General features: G+C 45.5%; 1 long non-coding RNA gene across 2 annotated transcripts; it reads right to left on the reverse strand.

The window, feature by feature from the left end:
- Nucleotides 1-599: 599 nt before the first annotated feature.
- Nucleotides 600-7,711, reverse strand: LOC126983798 (uncharacterized). Of its 2 annotated transcripts, XR_007736245.1 has the most exons (4): nucleotides 5,354-7,711; nucleotides 4,670-5,234; nucleotides 1,053-1,131; nucleotides 600-833 (listed from the first exon to the last, which is right to left on the reverse strand). It is a non-coding gene; the product is annotated as an uncharacterized LOC126983798 (long non-coding RNA). The 2 variants fall into 2 exon arrangements; XR_007736244.1 differs by having other exon boundaries at nucleotides 4,670-7,709.
- Nucleotides 7,712-11,905: the final 4,194 nt, after the last annotated feature.

The following is an 11,905-nucleotide window of genomic DNA, read 5'->3' on the forward strand; positions in this document are numbered from 1 at the left end:
AAACACACAGCACACACTATACCATATACCGTGGATATACATTAGTGACTTGATGTGAGTTCCTCGCTGCTCGCGCCGCCGCACTGCCCCACACACACACACGCTAGCTATTGGGTATAAACACACGGGAAAAAGGCATAGAAAAAAAAGACATCCTAAATAAAATAACACACACAAGCACTCAGCGGGGGTTTGGGGAGGCAGACGGAGGAGGGCCAGCATGGGAAAGGGGAATCGCCCTGCCCAGGAGATGGATATGGTCTTGGCACCCCTCTGGCGTGAAGGTTACCCAACACACCAGGCGGTAAGGCTCGACACAACCCAAATCCCAGGAGGCTCATCCCCCAACCCACTTCCAGCCCACCAACCATTCTACCCCACCCTCCCTTACCCACTAAGTACCCACAGACATACACCAAAAAAAAGACTCCACTCCCATCAGACTCCTTGGAAGAAGGCAGCCTGATCCACCTAATAAAAAAGCCAGGCTCAACCTTACGGAAGAGTCTGGCAAAACGTCGGCGGAGACAACGCGAAAGGCAACGCCTGGCCAAGCAGAGTTCGACCGCTCTGACCCCGGAAGAGAGGCCAGAGCTAGAGTCGGCTTCCTCCTACGGAGAAAACCGACAAAAAAAACTTCAGACATCTCGGAGGGAGACCGTCTGAAGGTGGAAGACTCAAACGCAGAACGGAATCACACCCGTTCTGTGAAAGAGCCAACCGTTGTTACACCTAACACCCTAACACCCTAACACCCTACACCAGCTAAACAAACACCCTACACCCTGACGTGCTGCTCCCGCGCTGCGCCGATGCTCTCCACTTACGCGCCTCTGAAAGAACAAGACCGACTTAGACACAACCCAGGAGACAGTGACGGAGAATTAGACACACTATGAAAATTATACAAGAGCAACAGTGTTTAATGATCTCGTTATTTGACTGATTATCATTTCATTACTATTATTGGTATTGTTATATTCATTACTATTATTGGTATTATTATATTCATTATTATTATTGGTATTATCATAATCATTATTATTGTTTACCTGGGCGCCAGAGGATACAGGCAAAGGGTGACACACACGGCCACCTCCATCAACGTGTCTCTCCAGGCGGGGCAACACACTGGAAGTACAGGGAGACTCAGACATGCGGAGAGGCAGCGGCAGAGACATCCAGACATCTTGGCTCAGACACAGGTGGCTGCTCCATTAACCCGGCAGCAGTGACGGGCCAAGTTTGTGGCTTTACCGTGTAGCAGCGATGGGCCAAGTTTGTGCCATGATATTTAAACCCCCCAAAATAGATGATGCATAATCTGATCACAAATGCTTTGGTATATATTATGAAATGGTTTGTGTGAGGGTTTTTTTGGCCTGAATGCATTGAGCCCTAGGACGGAGGTCAGCACCCACTAGGACTCCTAAGTCTTGCTCACGCCCAGACCTGCTTAGAGGAGTGCCATTTAAGGAGTAATTGTGTGAGGGGTTGTTCCTGCCTACACTCAGAATGCTACACCTCCCGACATTGAATTCCATCTGCCACTTCCCCGCCCAATCATATAGTCTGTCAAACTCATCCTGGAGAACGGTAGCGTCCCTGTCTGATTAGATTACACCACCGATCTTGGTATCATCTGTGAACTTGCTGACATCACTACTAATTCCTGTGTCAAGTCATTGATGTAAATAATAAAAAGCAGGACCCAGCACCGACCCCTGAGGGACGCCACTCGTAACACTGCCCCATTCAGATTTTTTACCATTGATTTGCCCTGATCCAGTTCAAAACTTTACCAGCTACGCCGTGAGCCTGTAATTTTAGTAATAGCCGGTGATGAGGGACTTTGTCGAACGCTTTACTGAAATCTAGATACAATATGTCATAGTTTTCACTATGCTGTGAATCATGAATTAAATTATGCTTTTCTAGATGGTCCAGAATGCTCCCGGCTATAATTTGTGGCTTTACCGTGTAGCAGCGACGGGCCAAATTTGTGGCTTTACTGTGAAGCAGCGATGGGCCAAATTTGTGGCTTTACTGTGTAGCAGCGACGGGCCAAATTTGTGCCATGATTTAAACTCCCCAAAATAGATGATGCATTATCTGATCACAAATGCTTTGATATATATTATGAAATGGTTTGTGAGAGGGTGATTTTTTTAATTTTTCTCGCTTGGAGGGACCATTAAGAAACATGATCCCTGCTGCTACCACCGGGTTAAGGTCAACAAAATTGTAATGCCAAAATTTAATTAAGTACGGGAAAGATAGAAATTAGGGAGGATAAGTAGTTTTAAGTATTTTTAAGAATGTATAAATTCCATCTCTGTCTCTTCCGTACTTAATTGAATTTTTCTTAAACTAAAAATGGTCAAATCATCACTGATCTCCTCTATTATGCATATATAATCATTTTTGCAATTCCTAACATTATATATCCATTTAAATAATTTTTCACACATATACAAATACTACTTACATATACCCTATACTGTCCAACCCCTTATGCAAGAGTTAACCAGCATCTTCATTCTTTCATCCCTATACTGTCCAACCCCTTATGCAAGAGTTAACCAGCATCTTCACTCTTTCAGCATCTTCATTCTTTCATCCCTATGCTGTACAAATCCCTTATGCAAGAGTTAACCAGCATCTTCATTCTTTCATCCCTCTACTGTCCAAACCCCTTATGCAAGAGTTAACCAGCATCTTCATTCTTTCATCCCTCTACTGTCCAAACCCCTTATGCAAGAGTTAACCAGCATCTTCATTCTTTCATCCCTATACTGTCCAACCCCTTATGCAAGAGTTAACCAGCATCTTCATTCTTTCATCCCTATACTGTCCAAACCCATTATGCAAGAGTTAACCAGCATCTTCATTCTTTCATCCCTATACTGTCCAAACCCATTATGCAAGAGTTAACCAGCATCTTCATTCTTTCATCCCTATACTGTCCAAACCCATTATGCAAGAGTTAACCAGCATCTTCATTCTTTCATCCCTATACTGTCCAAACCCATTATGCAAGAGTTAACCAGCATCTTCATTCTTTCATCCCTTACACTGGTAAACTCTGGACCAGCTTTCCTGTGTCTATATCTCCTCCTGCCTTTGACTTTTATTCTCTCACGAGGAATGACGTATCGAGACGCCTCTCCTCCCGAAACTGACCTCCCTTTCGGCCGCTCATAACTTTTGTTTCTGAAGGAGCAGCGATTAACCCAAGAACATCGGCAGACCCTTTTCTGGGCTTTCACGAGTCATGGCTGTGGTATGGTGGACCCTAAAAAGGGCTCGCCATAAAACCCCTGATTCAAGCTAATTGTAGGCGGTTGTGGCATAGAGGAACCCACCATGCATGCCCTGAGTCATTGTGGTGGGTGAGTGATCTTGAGGTGGGCTTTTTTGTCATGGGTGGTGCTGTAAGGTCATGGCAGACTGAATTAGCTATCCATACAGTAATCACTCGTCAAATTCTTTAAAGTAGACAACAAGCGACTCTCGGCTAGATGCCACGCGTCACAAGACTGTTTATTTTGTGACAAACACCACACAAACAGAATGGAGTTTGAGTAAAAGAAATATTCTTAATGGCTTTATAGTTATGAGGAGCAGGTGCTCTGATGTACGTTCCATGCTCTTTTCTTAGTCTCAAAATGCAGTGTAATTTTGCCATTTCCCGGCCACTTCTCGGCTTTCCCATTGCCGACGCCCACGGGTTAAGCCCTTCCCTGCGGAGAATCTATATAGAGACGTTTGGAAAGTGGGACTTTTTGTCAGCGCGTCTGTGTATAGACGTTTGCTCTCATTAGATAGTATCATGGCGCCACTATAAACACTCGCCTGCGCCAGAACGGGCTGGGCCGACCCCCCAAAAAATAGACGATTCCTTACTACTGACAAAATGAACAAAAAATTATTATTAGGCATCTCAAACCCCCGGACACTTGCCGACATTGCCTCTCAAGGACAGTCACCCTTGTGCCTTGCTGGATATGTGTAATGCCCCGACGAGCTTCTTTTCTAAATCCTTCCTATTTCTCAACACGTCCTCTGCGTGTATCGAAATAACACGAGAAATTAATCAAGATCAGGGTATTCGCCGGCTGCCTGGGATTGAACCCGCGACCAGCGTGACGGGAGAGCCACTCCTTACCGAGTCGGCCAAAGAGGTACCCCCCTGGCTAAGTGGGTTATGGGAGGCTCGTTCATCAGGCCGTCGCCGCACTACATATGCAACGCACATCAGCTGACACCGGGAATTTTTGCATTTTTTCCTAGTTTCTTTTATTATTATAGTCTATCATGTCAAGGAGTAAGAGACCTCTTGAGCCGGAGGAAATGACCCCTTTGGTAGCTGAGGATATAGATGCTGATTTTTTGGATGAATTTGATGATCCTGACTCATGTACCATCAGTGGTTACACTCTAAACCTTCATTTGAATGTATCAATATACATATAACCAGTCTAACTGAACCCTTTCATTGCTAAACGCTTGCAGCGGGCGTTAGGCGTGTTTGCTGGTGTTGCTAAACACTCACTGCGACCTCCAGCCGCACTCAAATCTCCCGTGTATGAGTGTGTTCCAACACTAATTCTCACAACACAGGATTGACAAGTGAGTGTTTTCTACTAAACTTGGTGGAAATGCTTACCGGTCTCCCCAGCTGAAGAGGTCACGGACAGAGGAGGTCATGTGCGCCTCCCCAAGCCCATGTCCCCCGGCGTCCATCTCCCGGAACACTGCCACACAAACAAACGCTAGCTATGGGTATAAAAAAAGATTACGTGCAAAAAGTTCACACACAAAAATACATCCTAACAAAATAATAGTGCGAAGGCATAACGCCCACGCACACACACACACAATCATACGACAGGCCTGCCATTCACACACAGACGCACACACAAGAGAACCCACTTAACCAAACCGTTGGTGTCGTCGCGATGAGTCCTCTGCATGGTCCGTCCGCGGCATCCTGCAAAAACAGAGAGGCATATTAGAAAAGGGAACATTAAGGGCCGCTTCCACAGTCCATCATGGTCTTTGTAACACTCCCGAACCAAGCTATAGAATCCCATACTGTTCTAAATGGCGCGGTCTTCGATGACACACTAAATACACAGAGCTTTTCCTGTATTGTGTTGTCAAATTTGTGAACTTGAATATAAACACCATCTCAGCTCACTCGTCTCTCAATCTCTTCTCCCTTCCCCTCCCTTTCCTACGTACCATAAACACACAAGACCTTTCCTGTATAGTCTCGTCAAACTTGTGAACTTGAATATAAACACCATCTCGGCTCACTCATCTCCCAATCTCATCTCCCTTCTCCAACCTTTCCTACGTACCATAAACACACAAGACCTTTCCTGTATAGTCTCGTCAAACTTGTGAACTTGAATATAAACACCATCTCGGCTCACTCCTCTCCCAATCTCATCTCCCTTCTCCAACCTTTCCTACGTACCATAAACACACAAGACCTTTCCTGTATAGTCTCGTCAAATTTGTGAACTTGAATATAAACTCCAGACACCGTACAAGGAAATTTCGAAGGCTCTGGTATTGGTTTCGGAGCTTACTAACCCATCATGAGGAACTGTGAAACTGGGCCTTAGACACGGGTGCAGAATTATAGCCATGCAAAAGGCAAATTACTTATATATAGTACATGAAACTGGCCATCACGGGGAGTTAACTTATGGCAAAATATAGTACTAACCCCGGAAGTTAAGTGACTGAAAATTTAAAGAAGCATTATGTGAGAGAGCACCGTGCAGGGCTTAGTAACAAGGATTTCGGTTAATTTACATTCACGTACGGATTGAGATATCGGCAAGGCTTGAAGCTGCCGATATCTTTACATGGAAGAGGCGCCTGGCTGGGACTGACAATTATACAGTGACAAAACTAACTAGGACTGACAATTATAGTGACAAAACTAACTAGGACTGACAATTACACGGTGACAAAAACTAGACTGACAATTATACAGACAAAAACTAGGACTGACAATTATACAATGACAAAACAAACTTGTGAGCAGAGCCGGGCACCACAAACACACTAGAAAGAACCTCAAGCAAAAGATAACTTGGACTTATTAAAAGGAAGGAAGGGATGAAGATAGACAGAGGAGAAGGAGGAGGAGGAGGAGGAGAGAGAATGAACGAAAGGAAATGAGATGTAAGATTTGACCATTAGAAAGAACGTCACGCAAAAGATAACTTGGACTTATTAAAAGGAAGGAAGGGATGAAGATAGACAGAGGAGGAGGAGAGAGAATGAATGAAAGAAAATGAGATGTAAGATTTGACCATTAGAAAGAACGTCACGCAAAAGATAACTTGGACTTATTAAAAGGAAGGAAGGGATGAAGATAGACAGAGAGGAGGAGGAGGAGTGAAAGGAGAAAAAGGAGAAACGGATATAGAAAGAATTGGAGGAAGAGGAGATGAAGGAAGAATAGAGGAGGAAAGAATGGAGGAAAGTCGGGGAAGGGGAATGGAAAAGAGAAGGAGGAAAAGTGAAAAAGGAATAAAGGAGAAAGGAGAATAGAAGGAACTGGATTATGAGCAGGAGGAGGAGGAGGAGAGAGAATGTACGATTGGAAAATGAGATGCAAGATTTGACCACCAGAAAGAATTATAAACGTTAATTAAGCAAAAGATAACTTGGACTCATTATAAGGAAGGAAGGGATGAAGAAAAACAGAGAGGAGGAGGAGGAGGAGGAGAGAGAATGGACAAAAGGAAAAAAAAAAAAAAAAAAAAGAGATGCAAGATTTGACCACCAGAAAGAATGTCAAGTAAAAGATAACTTAAGACTTATGAAAAGGAAGGAAAGGATGAAGATAGACAGAAAGGAGGAGGAGGAGGAGGAGGAGGAGAGAATGGTTGAGAGAGAAAACTGAAGAAAAACAAAGAATCAGAGAAAATGGGTCAAAAAGAAAACAAGGAAATGAAAAAAGAAGGAAGGATGTAATGCTGACTTGCCTTCCATAACTCACTTAGCCAGGGGTGGATAACACTGGATACCTCTTTGGCCGACTGGTAAAGGAGTGGCTCTCCCGTTACGCTGGTCGCGGGTTTGATCCCCGGCGCCGGTAAAACCTTTCCTTGTCTGGATTAATTCCTCGTGAGTTTCGTTACACGCTGAGATCGTGTGGGAGTGGAGAAAACAGAAAATTCTGGCATTTCAAGGAAACATTCAGTCATTAAATTAAAGGTGTTAGAACTATTGCTTGAAGGGAAAGGGATGAGTTGATTTGTAAGTGTTGCTGTAATATAAATAACTTGATATATTACACTGAGGTGGTGCCTCGCTCTACCAACACCAGCTAACCAGTGACAGCCTATCCTCACTAACACACTGAACCAAGCACAATATCATCGCCGCTATTAAAGTGACACTCCTTATGTCCTTTATACAGCATTTCTTGACCTAAATTGACCTATCCATTTTTGTATGACTCTTCGTGATGTCTCCCACTCCTGGTCCGGCATCTTGGTCTCCAGTCTTGGTCGTTATCAGCGCGGGCGCCCAATGTGTCAGGCCTCCGTTCCTGGGTGTGTGGGGCAAGACACAGGCGGTGCCCCACGGGTCAGGCCCCCGTCACGGCAGCTCCTGGGTGTGTGGGGCAAGACACAGGCGGTGCCCCACGAGTCAGGCCCCCGTCACGGCAGCTCCTGGGTGTGTGTGGCACTAGACAGGCGGTGCCCCGCGCGCCCGGCCCCCGTCACGGCAGCTCCTGGGTGTGTGGGGCAAGACACAGGCGGTGCCCCACGAGTCAGGCCCCCGTCACGGCAGCTCCTGGGTGTGTGGGGCAAGACACAGGCGGTGCCCCACGAGTCAGGCCCCCGTCACGGCAGCTCCTGGGTGTGTGGGGCAAGACACAGGCGGTGCCCCACGAGTCAGGCCCCCGTCACGGCAGCTCCTGGGTGTGTGGGGCAAGACACAGGCGGTGCCCCACGAGTCAGGCCCCCGTCACGGCAGCTCCTGGGTGTGTGGGACAAGACACAGGCGGTGCCCCACGAGTCAGGTCTCCGTCACGGCAGCTCCTGGGTGTGTGGGCAAGACACAGGCAGTGCCCACTAGTCAGGCCCCCGTCACGGCAGCTCCTGGGTGTGTGGGACAAGACACAGGCGGTGCCCCACGAGTCAGGTCTCCGTCACGGCAGCTCCTGGGTGTGTGGGGCAAGACACAGGCGGTGCCCCACGAGTCAGGCCCCCGTCACGGCAGCTCCTGGGTGTGTGGGACAAGACACAGGCGACAGAAGGGATTCCATATAACACGGGAAACTTACCTATCTACACTCTGCCCCCCACCCCCCCTCTCTCTCTCTCTCTCTCTCTCCTCTATCATCTATCTCCCCCTCTTTCTTCCTTCATTTCTCCCCAATACTCTCTCCCTCTCACATCCCGGTCGCGCCCTCTACCCCCACTAACCTCGCGCTTTTCAGACCTCGGCCCGTAGACCAGAACACAATCATCTTAACTGTAAACCTCTTTGGATTCTTTTTAGGAGCAGCGAGTAGCGGGCTTTTTTTTTTATTAATGTTTACTTTTTTGTGCCCTTGAGCTGTCTCCTTTGCTGTAAAAAAAAAAAAAAAACCAGCTTCAAAATACTAAATCGTTTGGTTGTGATAAAATTTCCCTAAGGTTTATCAAAGACTCACTTATAGTTATCATCTTCTACCTCACAACCATCATAAATACCTCAATCGTCACAGGCATTTTTCCTGCCTCCTGGAAAAACGCTGTTGTCACCCCACTATATAAAAACGGTAACCCAGACGAAATAGGAAATTATCGTCCCATCTCTCTACTTCCAATTTTTTCAAAAATATTAGAAAAGGTAGTTGCCAATCAATTAATGTCATTCCTGGAACGTAACAAACTTCTCTCTCCAACCCAACACGGCTTTAGACCAAACTCTCTACAGAGACAGCGCTGCAAATCATTACCAATAAAATTTATGATAATCTAGATAACAAACAAATATCACTTTTAACACTCTGCGACCTTTCTAAAGCCTTCGACAGTGTCAACCACACCATCTTACTCCGAAAACTTCAACAGATTAATGTTGACACCTACTGGTTTGACAATTACCTCGATGACAGGTCAGTCAGTCCGCATTAAAAACATCGTCTCAGCCAAGAAATCAGTAGCCTTTGGAGTCCCCCAAGGCTCAATACTAGGCCCAACATTATTCAATATCCATGTAAATGACATATCTACCTATATCAGTAACTGCCTTCTAGTACAATACGCTGACGACACACAGTTCCTCCACAGCGGTAATATCAACGAAATAAATACTTTAATTAATAAAACTGAGATCACTTTGAAACAAATAAGAACCTATTTTCCACAGAACGGCCTTCAGCTAAACATCAATAAGACACAATGTATCTTCCTAGGCACACGCCAACTCCTGGCACACATACCTAACAACACCACCATCAGATGTGCCGATGGCGTTATACAGCCCCTCCTCCATGTTAAGAACCTTGGCTTTCATCTGGATTCACGCATGACCTTCGACAGACACATAAATGAAATGACTAGGAAAACAATGGGAACATTAAGTTTCATTAACAGACACAAAGATCTCTTCAATAAAGAAACACGCTTAATGGTTATCCAGACTTTGGTATTAAGCATCATAAAATACGGCATCACAATATGGGGGACAACAAACTCAACTTTAATAAACAAAGTGCAAAAACTACAAAACTTCGCGATAAAAGTGGCAGATGGGAAAGCCAGGAAATACGATCATGTCACTCCATTATTTAAAGATTTACAATGGCTTAAAATCAAAGACCTAATCACCTTTAACCTCATCACAAAAGTGTTTAAGCAGAAAATAAAGGATTACCCAGACCACATCCTCTCTCTCCCAACTGTTAACTATATGACTGACTCAACAACAAGACAACAAAACAATCTCTACGTCCCGAGAACCAACACCGACACAGGTGCAAGAGCCTTTCATGTATTAGCTCCTAAATTATGGAACCAACTACCGAATAAAATAAGACATAATCTGACCACATTAAAATCAATTCTTAAAAAGAAGCTGTTGACCTCTGCGTGAATGTATTATCTACTTTACTGCCTTCTGTATATTCTATCATGTATATTTAGATGTATAATACACCATGTATATTTATATGTATAACCTACCATGTATATTTAGATGTTTAGAATAACCACTTTTTAGTGGAAATAAAAGTTTATTATTATTTATTATTATTCTCTATCTCCTCTATCATCTATCTCCCCCTCTTTCTTCCTTCATTTCTCCCCTATACTCTCTCTTACTCTCTTACTCTTACTCTCTTACTCTTACTCTCTTACTCTTACTCTCTTACTCTTACTCTCTTACTCTTACTCTCTTACTCTTACTCTCTTACTCTTACTCTCTTACTCTTACTCTCTTACTCTTACTCTCTTACTCTCTTACTCTTACTCTCTTACTCTTACTCTCTTACTCTTACTCTCTTACTCTTACTCTCTTACTCTTACTCTCTTACTCTTACTCTCACCCACCTCTACTCACCTCACTCACCTCACTCACCCCACCCACTCACCCCACCCCACCCACCCACTCTCACTCACCCCACTCTTACCCACCCCACCCCACTCACCTCACCCACCTCCACCCACCCCACCCACTCTCACCTCACCCCACTCACTCCACCTCACCCCTCACCCACCCCACCTCACCTCACTCACCCACCCCACTCTCACTCACCTCCCCACCCCACCTCACCTCCACCTCACTCACTCTCTCACCCCACTCACCTCCACCCCACCTCACCTCACCTCACCTCTCTTACCTTACTCTCTCTCTCACCTCACCTCACCTTACTCTCCCCACCTCTCTTACTCACCTCTCTTACTCACCTCTCTCACTCACCTCCACCCCACTCACCTCCACCCACCTCTCTCACTCCCACTCACCTCTCACCCCACTCACTCTCCTCACCCCACCTCTCTCACTCTTACCCACTCACCCTTCACCCCTCACTCTCCCACCCCACTCTTACCTCCCCACTCACCCACCCTCACCCACCTCACTCTCTTACCCCACTCACCCACCTCCACCCCACTCACCCCACTCACCCCACCCCACCCCACCCCACCCACCTCCCACCCACCTCACCCACTCACCCCACCTCACCCACTCTTACCCCACTCTCTCACTCCCACTCTCTCACCTCTCTTACCTCACCCCACTCACCTCTTACTCTCTCTCTTACTCTTACTCTCTCTCTTACTCTTACTCTCTCTCTTACTCTTACTCTTACTCTCTTACTCTTACTCTTACTCTCTTACTCTTACTCTTACTCTCTTACTCTTACTCTTACTCTCTTACTCTTACTCTTACTCTCTTACTCTCTCTCTTACTCTCTTACTCTCTCTCTTACTCTCTTACTCTCTCTCTTACTCTCTTACTCTCTCTCTTACTCTCTTACTCTCTCTCTTACTCTCTTACTCTCTTACTCTCTTACTCTCTTACTCTCTCTCTTACTCTCTCTCTTACTCTCTCCCTTCACCCCGCCCGTGTAAATAGGCGCCATACATCGCAACAAACCCGTAATCGTGATCCGGCAAGTACCATCACCTATATTACCAACCCTCTAACTTAAAAATCCTTAGTTTCAATGCGCGTAGCCTAAGAAACATTTGATGAACTGAGATGTCTTGCTCTAACAGAAAATTTTGACATAATTGCTTTAACCGAAACATTTATCGACACCACAAATACTGATTTGAGTTCCGAATACAACATAGATGGCTACAGACTCTTCAACAAAGATCGTGTAAACCGTAGAGGTGGTGGCGTCGCCCTTTTTGTCAAAAGCTATTTGCAA

Source organism: Eriocheir sinensis, chromosome 54, assembly GCF_024679095.1.
Source record: "Eriocheir sinensis breed Jianghai 21 chromosome 54, ASM2467909v1, whole genome shotgun sequence".
In the NCBI taxonomy this organism is placed as follows: domain Eukaryota; kingdom Metazoa; phylum Arthropoda; class Malacostraca; order Decapoda; family Varunidae; genus Eriocheir; species Eriocheir sinensis.